Here is a 21,457-nt window from a genome sequence, read left to right on the forward strand (position 1 = left end):
TGTGACAAGTCAGTGCAACTGATATCAGACAGGACAGTCTTATGGTCAAAGCATGGAAGATGGTGTTATAGCCCTACTCTCTGTTCTTGGTTTTCACACAAACTGCCTTTTGTTTCAGGTTCTCCATACGTAAGAAGGACTTCAGCTGTTTGTCCTCAGGATAAGGGTATTCAGGCCAGGGTGGAGACAGCTGTGGGGAGACTGAGTCTTTTTCACTGGTAGGGGGGAAGGGTGTATGAATGCAATTCAGCAGGGAAGACATATGTTTCTTTGAACTCCCAGCAGGCTTGAGGCCTAGGGACAGTTTAGAGAAGGAGTGTTTCTTTCCTAATTTTCTTCTGGGACCGTGGCCAAGGTAAGTGACACTTTGCTTGAAATCATAGGCTGATTAAAACTGGGAAGTATTTTTCCCCTGATTGGCACTTGAAAATGTCTGCTGCTGTTAGTTCTGCATAGCTTGTGCTAGATGGTAATGAAATCTATCTACCTTGGTAAGTGGAATACTTGTGTGGTGTGATGACTACTGCCTGTCCTTCCTCAGTGGACTCCCATGTCATAATGACTTGCGGTCTATAAGAAAGCAAAAATTACTTCTTAAATTACAGTAAGTGGCTTTATTTCAAAACCAATCCTCTTTCATGGGGTCATAAATTTCCTTTTGAAGTTTTTCTATTGGTCAATACTTATTCAACTCCAATACTATAAAGTAATAAATATTTCATTCTAAGTTGTGAGGATCCCATGATCTCCAGCACTCAGTCTGTTTCATTCCTACCTTGCTCAACACTTTTAGTATACATGGTTAGAAAAATTCAAATGATGATGAAAATGAAATATTTCAAATGGGGTAGAAAGGGCAGAGATTTTGGTGGAAAAAAATGTCCTGTTCTTTGATCAGTTAGTTGTAGTGGGAGATAGGTGCCTAAGCACCTTTGAAAAGTTCCACAAGATGCTATCTGCATTTGTAACTCTCACATAGTGGCTGTGTTTCATTGTCCCATATAGTGGCACTCAGGCCACTTTCAGAGAGAGTTTCCTCTACATCAGTGTTTGGCGACGTGATCTGAGGAACCACTTTGAGAAACCTGTTAACTGGCCGCTCTGGCATGTTTTCTTACCAGTGCCACGGCCGTGGAGCCCTCTGTTTTGTCGTTTGCAGCCAAAGGAAGCAGCGGCCTGGCCCGTGCTGCTTCCTGAGGCACCCCTTAGCTCTCTTTCACTGTTTGTAGCCAATAGGATCCATGAGGTTCCATGGTGCAGCACCAGTAAGTAAATATGCCAGAGTGGCCAGCTAACAGGTTTCTTAAAATCGTTTAGTGGAGCGCACTGAAAAACACCGCTCTATGGCCTTTGCTGAGAACCAAGCTGTGGAGGCCCAGGCACTAAGCTGCAGAAGGCCAAGGTTGAGTTAGCTTGGGATTTCAGCTGGTTCTCTGAATGACACTTTTAGTCTGAAATGTGACTGAAAAGTAAGTTTGCTTTCCTTTGTGATCTGCTGTCTTGTCAATCCAGTCACATCTGCTTATTTCACTGGTAAATGTCAGCTTTCCCGATACCACTGCAGTATCAACATAGCTAAGAAAATGTGGAGCCTATTTTTTCTTGTGCATAGTTTTAAAAAAAATATGCAGTCTTATCTGGGCTTTCTCTCATGCCATCATGCATGTTTGATGGGAGAGATCTGAGAAGGTAACTATTTAGGGGTCCCCCTATATTTACTCCTTAGGTCCCCAAGAATGCTTGTCTCACCCTAGTGAGTCAAGGCTGCTACTTGTCATTCAGGTGATGGGAGACACTAGAAACAATATCAAGGTGTGCTCTTCTATCCGATAGAGCTGAGATGGGGAATCTTTTCTTGGCTCAGGGGCCACTGACCCACAATAAAATCCGTTGAGGGGAGGGGCACTACACATAAGTGAGAAGTCCTTGTCTGAGAAGGAGAAAGACACTCCCCACATTCTCCTCACACAATAGTGCCTAGAGGGGCCTGGGCTAGTAGATTTTGTGAGTTTCAGATCCATGGGTAGGTGGCAGGGGACCTGGAGCACTAGCATGAGCTCCCCAGTGCTGGGGGCAGCCATGAGTCTTGGAGGCCAGGCCTATGATAATGGCCCCTCAGAAGAAGCAAAGGATCCCACATGGTCACAAGGTGCGGGGAGGGGTTTCCTAAAGGTTTAGTCAAGTTTTTTTTTTACTATTGAACCCAAGGGCGGGGGGGGGGGGAGTGTTAAATACAGGTTTGGCTTAGTGCACCAATATCCTTCTGTTGGAAGCCCCCCAGCAAAAATGAGAGCCTGCTGTTCAGAGTTAATCTCTAGCTCATGAGTAGGTGATTATGCTTTGATGGACCCTGGTTTGATTTCTATCTGAAGCCTGGTATGTCTGTGTTGGTGCAGTTCTATATAGGCAAAATGGTTCTGTGTGGTGTTTCTACCAAATAAGAGGTATAAAGCTGACCTTTTGGGTGTTAGCAAGCATCTAATATAAACAAAGCAAGTAATAACTTTTGCAAAAGGGATTCAAATTGATGATAATGCAGAATATCCTATTTCTAACATAATTTCCAGCATGGGTTAGGCATCAAATTTCATTGCTGAGCATCCCTGTGCTCTGTAGAATGTTGTTAAAATATTAATGAACTGCGCACAACACTAGCTATTTGAGGGATGAGGGGAAACTGGACTCAATACTATACCCAGAAATCCTCCAGCTATCCAATGTACAATAATAAGAACACTCAGATACTATTGTATTTTGTCCATATTATGTTGTTTCAGTATACTAGCATAGTGTACCATGACTTCACTGCTCCCCTTTCAGCCCAACTTTTTCTGTCAAAAACTAATGAAAACCTCCCTGTATTAACAAGGTGAGAAGCAACTTGATAATGGAAAAAATACTTGTGGGGAAAAAGCAAGAGGAGAAAATAGCATTAAAGTGAGTCTTTCAAAAAATGGCCAGTAGTACAGTTCACACTAGATTCTTTCCTGTTCTGAGCTTCACCTGCAGTGGTCAGTAATCCACTTCATGCAGTCTGATGATTTTTTTTTTTTTTTCAAGCTCAACATCAGTCACAGCACAATTTAAAGCTGGTGCTATGGTAGACAGCTTGAAGGTTCACCTTTAACTTAGGTTCCTTAATGAACCTATGCTTTATTACCTTTAACATGGCCTCTTGCCTGGAGAACTCCCTAGCAAAACTACCCTGTGAGCTGGTCCTGTTCGCTCACTCAACAAGTGAGGTTGTCCCCAGTTGACAGAGAAGCAAACCAAATCACCGATGAAGTGTTTCCCAAGATCACATGAGAAACCAGTGCCAAAGCTGAGGTAAGCTTACTAGTCCATTTCTAGGACTGGGACTCTTATCTTCACATCTATTAAATGGATCCCTGGGGTAGTTCATAGTAATCAGCTGGCCTCTTACAGCTCTGCCTCCCTTCAACAGAAGAAAATGCAATCAAATAAGCAGGATCTAGTGGTAATATTTTCTCCAAGCAAACAAACTTCATAATGCAGCATTTTTTCATCCTCAAGTGGCAGATCGTGAAAGATTCAATATCAAAGTCTTAAAATATATCTGTACTGACAACTTCCCTCTACAAGGCAAGACAGTTTAAAAGCTGCTTTCAGAGATAAAAGTAATGCTTCTCCAAGGGTGGCAGCAACAGCGCAACAGCTCAGCAACTGGCTTCTGTCCCATCTTTCAGGAGACACCTGACTTTTGCTCGCCTATCCCATAACTGATGTCCTATTCAGTTCTCTTGGTTCACAGCTTGCGTTCTTAATGCCTTCCAGTCTCAACTAACGATAAAGAAACTTCACTCTTTCTGTTGGTGAGAGTAAACAGTTTCTTTTCTGCTGTAAATCTTGTGGAGAGGGGTTAACATTCATAAAACAGTGACACATTTTTGGGGGTGATGGGAAAGTTCGTTTGCTAGAAAATAGCAGCATGTCAAGTAGCTCTATAGTCTTCACTTGTTTTCAGAGTAGAATTCTGCACTCAATGGCAGTTTATGCTTATAGCCTCTCAAAACTTTTTTACACTTTTTAGCTACCATATATTTGTGGCACTATGTCATGTTTGTTATCACTTTAGTGCCACTGATCAGTAGAGTAGAATACAATGTTATTCCTTTAATCTAAAATTGGACAGTGCTTTTTTTTAAAGGGCTTATTTGCCATATATGAATAAATAGGCATCATCATATGCCAACAATCCAAGGCACAGTAAAGGAATTTTTCTTCTTACAGTGTGGGAGAATGAAAGGACTGCAAGTCATACTCCAGGAAATGAACTAGTAGATTTTTAAAATCTTTTCCTCCCTAGGCAGAGTTTTGTGTATTATGCATTATGTAGCAGCAAAAGGCATGAACAGATTTTATACAAGGGGTGTACAAGAAGTGTATGTTTAGCAGCTGTAAGCTAGGTGATAGCAAGAGGGTTTCCAGGCAGGCTGTTAGAGAAACTGAGTGGATTAGGGAGACTGATGATGATGATGATGATGATGATGAAGGAACCTGTACTGCAGCCATTTACTGATGATTTTGTGTGTTGTTCTTGGTAGCTTTCAGGCCATGTGTGTTGTGCATGTGCTTTGATCTTTCTTCACAGACTCCCTCGGGAAATTTTTGCCCTGAGACCAACATTTCTGACTTGTGTGACATATATTAAATTGCTCTAAAAGCTACATGAAGTCTCTGATTTTATTTCAGAACTAGTGTCAAGTAAATGACATTAATTACATAGAGGAAAGATGAAAGGCATTTAAGATAGCTCCACTGTGCAAGGAAACATTATGCTAAATCAAAGAAAAGCGAATCCCTTTATCATTTGGTCACGGGGTTCCTGAAACAATATCCCCGCTACCATGATATTGTTGTTCCTACATTTTCAGAGTCTTTGAATTTTCTTGATGTGACTCCAGTTGTGTGGCAGGATATAGAAAGCCCTTCCAGCTTGGGGGATCTGAACCCTTCTTCCAGCTCTCCATGGCTGTGTCTAGACTGGCCAGTTTTTCCAGAAAATCAGCTGCTTTTCCGGAAAAACTTGCCAGCTGTCTACACTGGCTGCTTGAATTTCCGCAAAAGCACTGACTTCCTACTGTAAGAAATCAGTGCTTCTTGTGGAAATACTATGCTGCTCCAGTTCAGGCAAAAGTCCCTTTTGTGCAAAACTTTTGCACAAAAGGGCCAGTGTAGACAGCTGAGATTTGTTTTGCGCAAAAAAGCGCATCTAGATTGGCCACGGATGCTTTTCTGCAAAAAGTGCTTTGGCAGAAAAGCATCCATGTCAATCTAGACGCTCTGTTCCGAAAATGCTTTTAATGGAAAACTTTCCCGTTTAAAAGCATTTCTGGAAAATCATGCCAGTCTAGACGTAGCCCATGTGTATACTAAGATCTGAGGGATTTGAGGAGATTTCAACTCCAGCCCCCTGCACTGAGGGTGGACCATCTCAAATTATTATGTAATTAACAGCGAGTTTCCATTAGCAACTGGTGGTCCGTGGAAAGATTTGCTTTGAGCCAGGTGGTTCATGGGCCAAAAAGTTTGAGAACCACTGACTTAAACCATTCCGGAAGGTGTTTGTCTAGCCTGTTCTTAAAAACATCCAGTGATGGGCATTCTACAACCTCCTTTGTAAGTTTATTGCAGAGCTTAACTCCCCTTTGTTAGATTTTAGGATTTTTTTTCTTAACTTAAATCTTTCTTGCTGCAGATGTAAGACCCTTACTGCTTGCTGAACTAGCTAGGATTTGTACTTTGAGCTCCTATACAGCATAGATCCTCTGGCATGAGCTGAAGATCTGGAAACTATAGTCAAGCCCTTCACTTTTATAGAGCAATTTAATATCTAGGGCTTTATATACTACAAAGCTATAAGAACTGGTTTTCTAGGATTCATATTTTTAAAAAAATCTTTTTTTAGCTATTTTAAAACACAGATTAGCAACTGAAAATGAAATTTGAGAAGTGTGTTTTATAACATTCCAGAATGCCCACTTCCAAATTTTCAGTTTAGTTCTTTCTACTTCTGCAATATCGTATGTGAATCGTATTTCCTATTGGCTCTCATACAGTTTTCCACATTGTTCAATATATGGCTATAAGCATAATTAAACACCTAAAAGCTCCTAAAATTGAATTTTTCCAAGCAACAAAAGAAGGGAATTTCTAAAGTAAGAGGAGCACCAACAACCAAATCTCCATAAATCCTCAGATCTCACACTGGTATTAAGAAGCGACAAACAGGCTTGTTTCATTAGACATCAAAGCACAGCTTAGAGTATAAAGCATAAAACTGTCACCGAGATAAAATTGGACCTTAGTTACTGGGGTGTTTTGTATGTTTCAAAAGCATTTTCATACACTACAGGAGATTTAATCAGGAGACAGGGCAAGGATCATACAGCTAGGGATTTATATTAGAATAAATTGTTAGAGGTAAAAGCCCTGGCCCTGGACCTGGACCTGTACAAGTTACAATCTCTGCAGAAAAATGGAGGAAAGACTTTAAAGTAGATTGTTTCAGTCCTTAAATCTCAAGATTATTTCAGTCCTTAAATCTCAAAGTGACTAAAGCATAGATCACTGCTCAAATGTCACAGTAAGTCCATCTACAGTAAAACTCCAATAGTCCGGCATCCAATAGTCCGGCACTCCTGATAGTCCGGCATCAAAATGGCAAGAGCCTAGTGAGTGAGCTTCAGCAAAAAATGAGTCACACGGTAGCAGCAGCAGCAGCTGAACTGAGCAAAAAGGGTAAAAAAGGCTTAAAAAAAGAAAACATTACAGTATACTGTATACAGTATGTACAATAAAAAGGGTTAAATACACTTTATATAATGTATACAGTATATATATAACCAGTTTATAGTACCTCCTGATAGTCCGGCATATCTGATAATCTGGCACCACTTAGGTCCAATAGGTTCCGGATTATCGGAAGTCTACTGTATAAAGATTTCTTGGATTAGTTGAAGATTTGATATTTTTAGAAGGTTAGTCCGAAACAATAAAGGGCAATGACAATCGGTCCTGAACAGTCTAAAGTATATTTTGGATAAACCATTTATTGAAAAAGTTAATGGTGGATTTGTGTGTGCGTGTGCGCATGTATTATAGGCAAAGCTAGTAACAACACTTATTAAGTTACCCATTTCCAGTTGCTTACAAACTTTTAACAATTTGGATGGAGATTTTTCCATCCTGGATATCACTCTCACTGGTTTTGTTTTGTGTTTTGTTTTTTGTTTGTATGGGTTTTTTTTTTTTTTTATTTAACCCAAAACAATTCCAATATTTCCTTGGCGGAGGGGAGGTAGAGAGAATGTTTTTGCTCATGTTAAACGCTGTCACCCTTTCCTAAGAGCTGGCATGCACCCACCTGCATTAAATCAGCAACTTGAAATTTGGCAGTAGGGTGTTCGGATGTCAGGGATATGCCTTTTGCTAGCTCCATGAAAATGTACCCTTACATGGCCAAGTCATAACCCTTTGAAAAATCAGTTTCTATATGGTTGTGGTATTTTTGAAGCTGTTTGTCCCAGGATATGAGAGAGACAAAGTGGATGGGGTAATATCTTTTATTGAATCAACTTCTGTGGGTGACAGAGGGAAGCTTTGCTCTTCAGGTCTGGGCCAGGCACTAACAGGGTTAGCATATGTAGCTAAGACACAATAAAAGGGAGGTGATGATCTGTCCAAGAGTGGTAGGGTTGGAATGTCCTTGATTCTGACATCTATGTCAAAGATTAGGTCCAGAACACGAATTGAATGCAAATAATGAAATAGAAAACATCTCTGTGGTGATGGGGTCCATAAAACCACAAGGAAGGGCTAAGGGTGCAGGAACAACTCTGGGGCTGGGAAAACTCAGTCCAACAGGCCTGCTGGGCCTTCTCTAGTTGGAGGAAGGACTTGAAAGGGACTAGCTTGAACACAGTAGGATGGTTAGCAGAGAGAAGCAAATCCACATTCTGCTACAGAAGGACTATTTCAGAATAGTTTTTCAAGAGTTGGAACCCAGTGAAGTAAGAGAACTCAGGATCCCCAACCCCCATGCCACAAGACTGGGCTGCTACCACAAATTGTAACTGCTATGCAAGACTCTTCCCCCTGCTGACAATGGGTGGAGAGGCAGGTGTGACCACCCAGTCCTAAAGATGTGAGGACAGCCAAAAAGCTAGTAAGAAATTAACAAGGGGGCTACCTGTATCTAGAGAAACTGCTGAAGTGAGTAGTGGGAAGCCAGCAGCAACAGAGTCTATTGCTGCAAACAGCTAGCCAGCCAGCACCAGCAACAAGTAGATTAAAGCAACACCAGTAGCAATTCATCTGGGAGCTAACCGCTCAAAACCTGGTCCATCAGATCACCCATTCATGCCAAACCTATAAATGTATCTCTGCTACTGTGTTTATTAATAGTTCCCTGCCTCAACATATCTTTCAGGATCCAGGAGTCCTAGACATACCTGTCACAACATGTGATGTACCTCAGCCAGTTTAATAACTGCTCCAATAATGCCTATGTAAGTGAAGCCACATTACCACTGTAATCTTGAATGAATTCACACAAATTTAGGCTAAGATTAAAAACACCATATCACGTGGGGGCAAACCCTTTTGACACAGGAGCTCTCACCTCCCCACCCCACCCCCACCAGTTGTATCACCACCCCATCACCATTAGCACCCTATCCCATCAACCCACTGCCCTCAGTTCACCCTCCCAGCACTCCATCTTCCCAGTATTCACCATCAATACAGTGCTCACCACCCCATCAGTCCTACCCTCATCGCTTCAGGCCATAATGCAGCCCTCCCAACCTCCCCCTAATCCTTTTAGGGCTCTTCACCCTTCCTGGGCCTTTTCCGCTTCCCAGGCTGCCAGGAGAACTCCAGGTACCTTGGGCTCACAGTGGGGCAGCCTTTCTTTATGGGAAAGTCTGGTTGACTGATGATGATAGTCCCGGCCACCAGAGGTGAACTGACAGCGGATGCTCTGGATGGGACAGCACTTCCTAAGTAAAATTAATCCCTACTCATGAGCTGGGGATGGAGGGATTTTTGTTTTGTTTTCAGCTGCAAAGGTGGGGGGGAGGGGGAAACCCTGACATTTGAAAGTTGTCTCTTGAGATCCTGAGTCAGGTTTAATTTTTCTTGGTAATGATGTCTTTCTCAACTTATTCACAAGTTGGCATGTCTGCAGCAAGCAGTAACTCACTAACCCCCCTGCTTTGTTGGTAAAGGATAAAATGGATATGCTAAACAATCTCTCACCTTGTATTTAGCTGTGACGGAGTACCTTTCCCAGACCTGAAGAGGAGACTTTTTGAAAGTTTGTCTCTTTCACCGATTGTAGTGGGTCTGATTAAAAGATAATACCTCCTCCGCTTTCTTGATCTAGTTTCTACATGATCGGTACAAACTTAGTAAAGTTTTAGAGCTAAATTTCTCGAGGATTCTGCCCTTGTTGAGCAGAGCCAAACAGGACTGTCCCTGCCATTGCGACTATGTTGCTGGCTGGTGTCCAGGTCTGTGTCCAGCCACTGGAATGGAGAGCAGGGAGCTTGTCTTTGCTGTGCTCTGTGACCTCCCACCCCCTTCACCACCATTGGCACATGGGCAATGTGGAGGAGAAAGGTGCCTGATTCAAATGCAGAGAGAGTAAGAGTTGGACCTGGTGGAAGGGTGAGGAAAGTGGATTGGGACAAAGAGCCTGGGAGAGGAGGGAGGAGTGGGAGTTTTGATGGGACTAAACTAGGACAGGTTGGGCAAGGGGACTGAACTAGTGGGAGAAGTGATGATAGATTTTGAGATAGAGGACTACTTACTCCAAGTCATGGTAACCCTCATTTCATGAGGAGTAAGGGAAGTCGAAGAAAAGTGTTCTTCCTTCAACTTCCTGCTGTGTAGATAGCACCTAACGACGAATTAAGCCATTTTGACTTAAGCTATGCAATTGATGTAGCTGAAGTTGCGTAGCTTTAATTCAACTTTAGCCCTACTGTGTAGATGTTCCCTTGGGGTGGGGGAAGAGAATTGGTACAAGGAGCCAGGCCTAGGGCTGAGACAGGGAAGGGAATCACTCAGAAGAGGTCAAGTTGGGGACTGGGGGAGAAGATGCAGAAAGTTCTGTGCCCACCAGAGCTCACTCTTCTCCAGACCCTGCAATGGAACCCAAGATTTCTTAGCTTCACCGTTCCTCCGCTGCTGACAAATACCTATGAAACCTGCTGGCAGAGTAGGTGTGTGTGTCTTAGCTCCCTCTAAGGGTGGTCCACATAAATAAAGACAACCAACTATCCCTGTTGTTCCACAATTATCACGGAATATCAATCACTTCATTAACTCAGTCAGCTCAGGTCTGTGGAGCATGGCACATCTTTTCTCCCTTCCCTGTGAGAATGTGGGGAGGTTGATGGACTGTTGTCACTTGTATGCCATCACAATCAATATTTCTACGTATTTTTACCCTTTGTTGTTATGACATCCCATCCAAATGCTGGGTACAGAATTATTAATTCCCCACATGATTTTTTGTGACCTTCTCCCCACAGCATCTGAGAGCTTGACAATCAATAATTGTTACACTTCACAATGTTCCTCTAAGGTAGGTAGGCATTACTACACTTGTATTTTACAAATGGGGTTAATGAGCCAAAGATTGAGGCAAAATTATCCAGAAAGTCCATTGTTTTCACTTATCTGTTGGATGCCCAGCTTTGTGTCAACTAAGATCTGAGTCTTCCAAATATTTAGCATTTTATAACACTCTTTACATATTCAAGCATAGATCTTACGGATTTTAGCTGTGAATGTGCTGCTCTGTAAAACTAACCCCCATTGACTCAAGCTGGGCTCCCAAAATGAAGAACATGCAGTTAATGATCAGCTGTGAAAACTTAAGTGACTTGTTCAGTATTTCAGATGTCTGTGGTAGAGACTGGGAGAGAATCCAGTTCTCCAGTGTATTTAGCTGCATGGAATTTCCTGGATGAGTCCTGGAGGGGAATAAGGCTATGTCTAGACTGCACTGCTTTTCTGGGATACTGGGAAAATTGTGTTTCTTTTTCCAACTTACCATTGCAATGTAGTCCTAGCCTAAGTGATCCCATAATTCAAAACCATATCAGGAATAGACACAAGGGGAATGAATTCCATAGAAAATCTTAATTCTGGCATGCCCCAATGTTCAAGTACTTGAATTTGCTACCTTAATGTATTCAGTCATGTTTGTATAAATTCTTTACAAATAAAAGAAATGGTCAAATAATGCAGCTTTACAAATTTGGACCTCTCTAAATGAGAGGAAGGAGACAGGTCCCTGTGGCCTGTTCCACTGTTCTGTTTGCAAATAATTTAAAAACATTATTTGTGCACAATTCCCCTTATAGCTGACCTATCACAGTATTTAATTGTATGTTATAGGCAAGGCTGAAATATATATTATTTTCTTAATAGAAATACACTGGGTGGGTGTTTTTCAGTTACAAAGATATTTTGGCAAAAGTCTTCTGCCATAGGATCACAGTCCTCTCCATTGGCTGTATGGAATCTCTTGGGACTAGTGCCCTGCAAAATAACAGATACTCGTGTCTAGCAGATAAATGCTCACTCATTACCATAAATAATTTTCCACTTTATACATTCTCACTTTCTTATTCATATCAATGCTAACTGAATTAGCTCTGATATAACACACCCATCTCTATACATCTACTATCTGTTGCTTTTTCTTTCCTTTCATGCATCTGACACAGTGAGTTGCAACTGTTGAAAACTTATGCAGCAATAAAATGTTTGGTCTTTAAGGTGCCACTGGAGTCCTTGCTAGTACCATTTTCATAATCAATACTTAGAGGTATGGCATCACAGTTATTTGACAACAGTGAATGGTAATTAGGGGGTAGCAATAACTAGAATACTGTGTTCCAAACCTGCTATTTCTGGGAATGGCCACATGTTCATATCATCTTGTGACATTCTTTGACAAGAATGGTGTTTGTGAAAGTGAATACTAGGCTTCCTCATTTTGGCTCATCTCTAGTTTTCATTACTAGCTCTATATCCAGTAGAACTGTGATGGCAGATGCTCACTAACACACTTCCCCTAAGTTAAATGAATATTAAACAATATGAAATTCCTGACTCATTAGCTGATTCAGTTAAAGTGAAGGAAATGCAAACCTAATATTTGATGAGATATGGGTTAGTATCTAAAGTCTTCAGTGTTTGCTTTCTTGGATTGAAAACTTTAGAGGTCTCATCAAAATTACTCCATGCCACTGGAAAATGAGGCCCTACGTCTTTTAAAACTGGTTCATAGAATCATGCTTAAGCACACATCATAGGTATTTTAGTTAGGTTCTCAGCACCAAGGATGTAGTTTGTTGTGTTTTGTGTTTGTTTTTCCCATTGTGTCTTATTGCTGTAGGTCAGAGGTTCTGAAACTTCATTATACCATGACCCGTTTCAGACAACAGTTACTACATGACCCTAGGTGGAGCCTGAGCCCTTCTGCTGGGAAGGGGAGGAATGGGACACGGCCTGAGCCCCATCACCCAGGGTAGGGGAAGAGAGGGCCACAGTCCAACCACCACTCCCCTGGGTAGGGGTACAGCTTAGGCTTCAACTTCATCCCTAGGTAACAGCAAGTCTAATGCTCACCCTGTTGACCCCATTAAAAAGAGGTCAAGATCCACTTCAGGATCCTGACTCAGTTTGAGAACTGCTATAGGCCTAAAATAATATTCAGATACCTATGCATGTGCTTTACCTGCATGAATCGTCCCATTCTAATCCCTCTTTGCTGTTTATGTATTACTTTTAGCAATATCAGTTTATTTGGGGCTGTATGACAACCCTAGATGTCCTATATAAAGCTGCTGCTACAACCAAGCTTCTCACTTGGAAATTTTACATTGTATCACCCCTCACTTTGTTCCCTTATTCCAAGGATCCAGTCCCCAGGAGCATGGTGCTTGCAATGTATGGTAAGTGCTCCATGAGGGCCACTGCAGCAATACCCAGTATCCCCAGCTCCACTTCCTTGTAAAAAATAGTAACTCAAGTTGGAACACCTGAATGAAATCATTATGTTCCAGGAATGGACTATAATCAACCAGGCCCCAGAACAACGCCCCCTCCAGCTGGGAAGCCTCAACACTCCCTCCCAGTGGTTGTCATTCCATTCCATGTTTACCATAACCAAAAATACCTTTACAGAGTCTGTGGATGCTGTATTACTTACTGCCTCACGTGCTTAGTCTCATCTGAAATTGAACATTTGAGCACAAATAGTTTGAAACATTTTTTAAGTGGCGAGGGAAAGGTCAAATACTTTCCAATTATAAGTAAAGGTTGGGTTTGCTTTAACAGTTCTACAGGGCAAAAGGCTTAGGGTAGAAAGATGACGCGCCTTGGAAATGAATTTGCTTTGGAAGAGAAGTCACTGAGTTTTCAGAGAAAGTTGATTTGAGTTCACCCACTAACCCTTACATTTAGTAACACTCCATTTTGAAGAGATTCTCACTTAGATCCTGGCTTTGCGATGAGCACAGTGCAGGTAGGTAGACACCTGTGCCAATGCAGAGTTCATTATGGTTTTGGATCTAAGTAAGAAAATCTATTCAAAATGTAATGTTCCCACTGAAGTGAAGATGAGATCTTCAGAGTAAGCTCTTTTTCCCAGATCCATGAAGATACTCATGCACTTAACCCTAGTCTAAGGCCTTGTCTAAACTACAAAGTTCATTAGACTTAAGTTATATAGCGATACACCCATAGGTGAGGTGGTGTGGCCTCCCTGTGAGCCAGAAGGGAGGAACCACTCTCTCTGCTCCACTGAGTGTGGGCAGAGTTTAGCCAGGCTCAGCCCTCCCACTGGAAGTTGTGGGGGTGGGACAGGAAGTACAAATGATGGAGTACCCAGCTCAGCTGAGGCTGAGTCAGGGAAGGAGACAGATGTGCCTTGATCGCTGCTGCTGAGCCATTAGGCACCCTGGACTTGGAAAGGCCTGACGCTGAGGAGGAGGAGCTGAAGCTATTGGTGGCTGAATACCAAGATGAACTGGAGGAGCGAGAGCACTACTAGCAGCTGAATACCCAGATGATCCTAAGGAGTCTGATCTGGAGCTCAGGTAGGAAGTAGCCTATGGGTTTTAGTTGGTGGTGTGGCTTGCCAGCCAGTCAGTGTGTTGCAGGAGGATCCCCAGTGACCCAGTGGTGGGATATTCCTCCACCGTTAGGGTTTGGGGTTGACACTCAGTGGAGTCTGGAAAATCTGCATTTCCTCCCTGACATCCTGCCTCCAGGGTGACCATCTCCCCACCCTAGTCTAAAGGCCTTGTCTAAACTACAAAGTTCAGTAGACTTAAGTTATATAGCGATACACCCAAAGGTGGTGTGGCCTCCCTGTGAGCAGTGCTTGCTCATGTGACCAGTACTTTCTCATGCACCCCCCTGAATAGGGATCCAGGGCCTCCTGTCTTCGGGAGTGATCCTTGTTACAAAGGCTAGGATGCTGTGCTTACTCTGCCAATCTCCAAACTGTAGACCATGATTCTGGTGACGTATGGAGGCAGTGTGGCCTCCCTTGGAGCCAGAAGGGGAGGGACAACTGTGCCAATGTACTACAAGCCTCCACTATAATTAAACTACTGCTGCATGTCCAAACTGTGCTCCTTGTGTCAGCAGAGCATGTTCACAGTAGCAGCTTTTGCATCAACACAGAGCAGTGCACCATGGATGCACTCCCCACCATCTACAACAGGGTGCTTCAGGATCAGGTTCAGCATCCCATGATTTCCTACAATTCAGTGCATTTTCTAGTACATTACTAATCAGCTCCTGAAATCTGTGCACCCGCCACATCTGTCAGCACAAATCTTGCACTGCTCCCCAATATTGTGATGGATTGTGTTCCCACAATGCTCTGCTCCTGCAGTATTTCATGAGCTGCAACTCTGATGATGATACCTTGAAATCTGCCTTGCTTTGTGCCATAGAATGAAACAACCCTTGATTGCAGTTGGCATTTGTGAAGCAGCTTGACATGATGGACTGTCAGTTTTTGAGATCAGAAACAAACACTGGGTGGTGGGATTGCATCACTATGCAGATCTGGGGTGACAAGCAGTGGCTGCAGAACTTTTGAGATGCAAAACTCCACTTTTCTGGAACTGTGTGTGGTGCTCACCCCAGTCTCACGGTGCAGACTCTCTAAAATGAGAGCTGCTCTTTTCATTCCTAGTGATAATCCTCTAGCCTGGAAAAGAAGTCCCTGCTTGCAATATGCTGTATAGGCCTGTGTTCCTAAAGATGCGTGAGTTATGCTCCTTCCCTGAGATCCACACTGCTTCTTCCTCTTGCTATGCAGTGTGGCAGGTGCCTAACTCATTCCCATCAGAAACATGCTAGGTGCCTAAATTGCCTGACGGGTTCCCATTCCTGGATAGCTAAGCAGAAAGGCATCTGTGTGCAGCCCCAAACTCCAGAAAGGAGAGGCTCAGAACATGTCCTTCTCATGCATAGAGCCCACTGACTAGTTTAGGCAGCTCCCCTCCTACTGTGGTGTCTGTGTGGATCACATTCTAAGGATCTAGCTCACCCCATTGCATGAAGCTCCCCTAGGCATCTAAGTAGGCTTTGTGATTACAATCTTTTCCCCATGATTTCTCTGGTACTCTTACAGTTAGGCATGGCAAAAGCTAAGCCTTGTAGCCCCTAAAGTCCCTTGAGGGATTCCACCTCTCATGATGGGCCCTGAGTGCATTAGAGAAGAGATTTTTCTTTCAAGAGGCAGCACTAACATTCTAATGACAGGTCACTAAGAATTACAAATTGTCTTAGGTATAGCTCCATATATATTTATATCTCATAGAGTTGGAAGGGACCTTGAGAAGTCATTGAGTCCAGTCCCCTGTCTTCATGGCAGGACCAAATACCATCCCTGAGAGACATGTCCCAGATCACTAAATGGCCCCCTCAAGGATTGAACTCACAACCCTGGATTTAGCAGGCTAATGATCAAACCACTGAGCTATCCCTTCTATTTTTGATGGGTGAATACTTGGTTATAAAATATCCCAATGCTAGACACTGTTGCCTAATGAGCAGGCACAAAAACAGCACATCTGGGATAGGGATGTTAAATTGCATGTAATCAGCTAATCAAATAGTCAATGGAATTTCCATTAGCTTCAGGAGCTAACCCTGCTGCAGCTTTGCCTTTTAACTGTATTAAGATCCGCCAGACTCTTAATACATTTAAAAGGCAGGGGTGTAGCGGGGCGGAGTGGGGGACTGGATGTGAGCCGGGAATCAGTTGTCCCAACTCATGCTCAGACAGCGTCTGGGATCAGGTGTGAGCTGGGAATCAACTAAGTCCCGGCTCTCATCTGCTCCCTGCTATGCCTCTGCCTCCCCTGGTCCCCCAGATGGTGCTGGGGGGAGCTGGCTTTTGAGCCAGCTCCCCCCAGCATTGGATCCTGCTCCCCGCCCCGCTTGCTGCACCTCTGATGGAGGCAGCAAGGGAGTAAGTGACTAGTCGAGTCACTACCCAATTACTAACTAGTCGCTTGCATCCCTAATCTCTGAAGAAGCTCAGCCATGGTGTGAATTAGGGTATTCATAAGACAGCTCAAAAAAAAAAACCCTGTTGCTGCTTAGGATATTAGCTAGCTAGAAGAAAAACACAAGGAAATGACCTCCTTATTTACTAATATTAAGATGGTGATTGGAGGGTTAGGGTTCCTGTAACAGCAGCATTCATGTTTTGTTTGGAAATGGGTGACACGGAAGGGATCATGTGAGGATTACCTGTTGAGTTCCCTCCCTCTGGGGCATATGGCATTGACCACTGTCGGAAGACAGGATACTGGGCTACATGGGCCATTGGTCTGAACCAGTATGGCCATTCTTATGTTCTTAATATCATGTGGAACTCCATGTACAGTTCCTCTGACACTTTTAATATTAGAGCCATAGTTTTCTTCATTTGCGGTCATTTCCTAGCACTTGAGCACACAACATTGCTATCCTCTCTCTCCATGTGAACCTTACTAAAGCAGCAAGCTTATAATAGTACTGTAGCATTAACTCAATTTAACTGTCCTTAGCATAGCAAGGTAGGTATTTTAACTCCCAAGCCTACTAAAATATAAATATTAAAGGGCGGTTTAGTCTTGTTTTCCCCTAAAAGTTTTATTTAAAAAAATTGTCGGAGAATGACCTTCTTTTCTCAATAAGAGCACTCTTTCAGAGTAATACAACTTCACTTTCAGCCTCCCCTACACAGCTTCACCACTGCTACTTACTGTGTCCTCTAGTTTCCCCCTCCAGCCTACCATTTATCTCAGCACACACTTCACTCCTTTCCTGCTCTTTCCCATATGTTCTACTTTTGAGCACACCACCCCATCACTCACTACCTGCCATACTTTTTCCAAAAATATGGTGATAACAATAGTACTTTCCACTTCTCCAGCAATTTTAATCTTGTGATATAGAAGCACTTGGCAAAGAATGGATCACATGTATCCAAGAAGCCAGCGGAAAAGATGGGGACAGAACTCATCTGCTGTTGCCAGCCAGCAGCTGCCTTGGCCATTGGTACTGAAATTATTACTGGTTTAAACATTCCCTATGTGTTCCTAAGTATGTCCTCATTCTATTAATACTTTTAAGTAAATACCTTAACACTTGCTTAGTGTTCATCTTTTTTTATCAAACTTTATTTAATTTGTTACAAAAACTAGCTGCTCTAAATCTCTTTGGCAGAACTTTATCGCTTGCAATGTTCCCTAGCTGCCCTATGTAATGGAAACGTGGGTTATGGCTTTGCAATGTCTGTGCTGAGCTTCAATAACAATGTTTATGCTGCCTTGTGCTGTTATGGCAACTGCAATCAGTTTCTAAAATGACATTCAGAAAATAAGGACTCGTATGTGTCAAGTTGCTATAGAAACACATTTTCTGTGTTTAAGAAATTCAGTGTATATTGTCACACGTCCCTTTTGAAACATCTGGACAACAGAAGAGGGGCTACGTTGTGGCTGAAACACATAGTCAAATGTCAATGGAATGCAGGATTGCATCAGCAGAGCAACAGATTGGAATCAAATGGAATCATTAAGCCTTACTCAGTAGGGATAAGTTTTCCCCCATGTTCCAGTGGGCCTTCTGCTTGAGAAACTAAGGGTGTGACTTTTTTTTTTTCCCCATGCCTCTGTTTCAAGGCCTTCATATACAGGCAGTCCCCGGGTTACGTACAAGATAGGGACTGTAGGTTTGTTCTTAAGTTGAATCTGTATGTAAGTCAGAACTGTCGTCAGCCGCTGCTGAAACTGATCAGTTTCAACCGCGGCTGAATCTGGACGCCAGTTCTGACTTGCATACAGATTCAATTTAAGAAACCCAGGCGTCCCCAAGTCAGCTGCTGATTAAACTGATCAGCGGCTGATTCCAGGAAGCCTGGGGCAGAGCAACTCTGCCTCGGGCTTCCTGTAGTCAGCCGCTGGTCAGTTTCAGCAGCGGCTGACTTGGGGATGCCTGGGGCAGAGCAGCTGGGGTGCTGCCGGGTTGGTCCAGAGCGGCGCTGCGGGACCAACCTGGCAGCCCCCAGCTGCCCTACCCCAGGGGTAGGCAAGAAAAGCCTGGTCTGCTGGGGGGGGCACTAGCTGCACCCCCCCCTGCAGACCAGGGAGATGGGGAGCAAAGCCTTGGAGCACGCCCGCAGCAGGACAGCCCAAGCGCTCCTGGGCTGTCCCCCTGCGGGCATGCTCCGTGGCTTTGCTCCCCGTCTCCTGACCAGCAGACCAGGGAGATGGGGAGCAAAGCCACGGAGCACGCCCGCAGGGGGACAGCCCAGGAGCGCTTGGGCTGTCCTGCTGCGGGCGTGCTCCAAGGCTTTGCTCCCCATCTCCCTGGTCTGCCGGAGACGGGGAGCAAAGCCACGGAGCATGCCCGCAGGGGAACAGCTCTAGCGCGCCTGGGCTGTCCCGCTGTGGGCGTGCTCCAAGGCTTTGCTCCCCATCTTCCTGCAGTCCAGGGAGACGGGGAGCAGCTTTTCTCGCCCCGGAGGATGGGGGCGGCGGACCGCGGTGCATCTGGGCGTCCTGCCGCTCCCATCCTCTGGGGCGAGAAAAGCCCTGTTCGTAACTGCGGATCCGACATAAGTCGGATCCGCGTAACTTGGGGACTGCCTGTAGTTAGACCACTGTGGGGCCAAGGATGCTCCTCTATCACACCCTGCCAGATCTGTATCCGGAGTATGGATGTAAGCAACTAGTTGACTACCTGATAAGCATGTGCTCATGAACTACCTGGAAAATCAGAATCTTGGAGAGGTATGACTGACTAGAAACCGTGGCCAGGAGGCACTAAAATATTTACTGCCCTGAACAAATTCAAGTACTAGCCTCTTAAATGAGTCCCTACAGTCTTAGACTGATTGTTGTATGTACTCTTTAATCTGATAAAAGATCATGGCTTTTGGATTGTATGTACCATTGTTTTCTCTGTGTTGCTTGCAAATGTAGGAAAGTATTTTAAGGCCTTGTGGGTTTTGGTCAGTTTTAAAGGTCACTATTACATTGGATAATCTTTCAGTGAATCATCAGAAACACCGTCACTGTTTCTATGGGCTTCCAATGTCGTCTAAATTACTGCTGAAATTGAGCCACATCTCTCAGCTCCCTAAGCTAATATAACTATGCGTTGGCCATGTTCTCTGCTGTACAGTTGATGGATTCTAGACATCACAGTTCAACATTTCTTATCCAAGCTTTTTCAATGCAATGCAGCCTGGAAGAATTATTTACCAGGAATAGGAGGCCATTTGAGGTAAACTTCTCTGAGCATGTTAAACTTAAACTTAAAGGAAAAAAAGTATCTGCATAGTGATAACTTCATGACTGTGAATGTGGTTGCACAAGTAAAGAGGGAAGGAGCAGTGGAGAGTGATCCTTGTTCTACATTACAGACATTAACAACAAAAAACTTGGATACCCAAAGTTCTGGTAAGTGACTAAATTCAATATTCAGTCATGAGTTCAGTTGAGGACATCTGAAAATTGGGTTGCTAGTATGACAGGAATAATTCTAAGAATAAGAGTCAAAGTAAGTGTGTGTGTGTGTGTCTAAGAAGAAAGACCATAAACTTTGCCCCCCAACACCTTACAATGGCAATTTAAAAGAGAACAAGATGGAAAAGCAGATTTCTTTGATCCTTCAAATATAGCCATGCGACAAGGTGCTAGCTCCAAGGATTGGGGAGGAAGAAAGAATCTTTAGTTTCTGAGATCATGATAAGGCAAAGCACCCTAAAGATTTAAAATCCAGCCCCTGCCATCTCTGCAGCTATTGTAGGTCACCCTGCAGCTTTATCAGTGCAGATTTGCTTCATGAAAGGGTTAGGGGGAGGAATGCACACTCCCAGTGTAGTGTTAGGCAGTGACTAGTCACAGAAAGCAGGTGAAGGTGGAACAAGTGCAAGGGGATACACCACTGTGCAGTCTCTGTTCTGCCATTGTGTGGTTGGAGAGGGTTAGAGGAGAGGGACCGCTGAGCCTTCTTCAGCTATTGGCCTAAAGTAATTCTGTGGAGTGCCTCCGCAGTTGTTTCATGGCTGAGCAGGGGATTTGCTTCTCACTCACCCCAATACATCTGTTCAGCACCTGGACCAGCTATTTGGGTGGGCTGATTGTCAAAGTATTGTAGCCTAAGGCAAAACTCTATAGTGATAGACAATAATAATTCATAGTGCTGTGTGGTTCCCAAGAGAAGGAAGGAAACCTCCTTTAATGAAAACAAATCTCTATCATAAGTCCTTCATCTGGCTAGGGACTGCTAAAATAGCAATATACTGCATAGTTTAGTTTGAGTTTTAAATCAGCTAGTTTTGTTAGGAGAAAAATTAACATGCTGTTGAAATGCATGGGTGATGGCATTTACAAAGCAAGCTGTAATTCTTTTGGCCAACTACAAAAGAAAAGCTTAGTTACTTAAAGGCTATAAAAAGTTTTGAAAGCTGATGCTTTGGTGACGTAAAGTACAGTGCTTACAGATTGTAATGGTTCCAGAAGATGTTTTCATCTCCTTCCAAAAATGTCTCCCTCTTTGGGGGGGGGCTTCCTACATTCTACTCAGTTGTCGATAAGCACCAGAAAAGTTAGAAATAAGAGGACATACTCCAAATACTATGGGGGGGGGATAAATGTTTCCCTAACTTTTCTTTTACACTCCTGGGAATTTAGAGCATACAAATTTAGAAGTGTTCTTTGTAACGTACGTGACTTCCTAAGAGTGTTAACTGAACATTGGAAATAGCTGGGTCAGTGTCCTGCCCTGAGATTGCATCACCATTATTGGGGAAAAAATTACAATTATCTGTGAGGTTTTTGTTGGTTTTCAGTCGGGTGTTTATTTTTTGGTCATTCCTGCTGGCTGAATT

General features: G+C 43.4%; 1 long non-coding RNA gene across 1 annotated transcript in view; it reads left to right on the plus strand.

Moving 5' to 3' along the window:
* Positions 1-241: 241 nt before the first annotated feature.
* Positions 242-21,457, plus strand: part of LOC142827591 (uncharacterized) — a 43,002-nt gene continuing 21,786 nt past the window's right edge. The window contains exon 1 of the long non-coding RNA XR_012902272.2: positions 242-355. This is a non-coding gene — a long non-coding RNA (uncharacterized LOC142827591). The remainder of the gene's footprint in view (positions 356-21,457) is intronic.

The sequence above is a fragment of the Pelodiscus sinensis genome, chromosome 3 (genome assembly GCF_052426305.1).
Source record: "Pelodiscus sinensis isolate ZL-2025 chromosome 3, ASM5242630v1, whole genome shotgun sequence".
NCBI classification, from domain to species: domain Eukaryota; kingdom Metazoa; phylum Chordata; order Testudines; family Trionychidae; genus Pelodiscus; species Pelodiscus sinensis.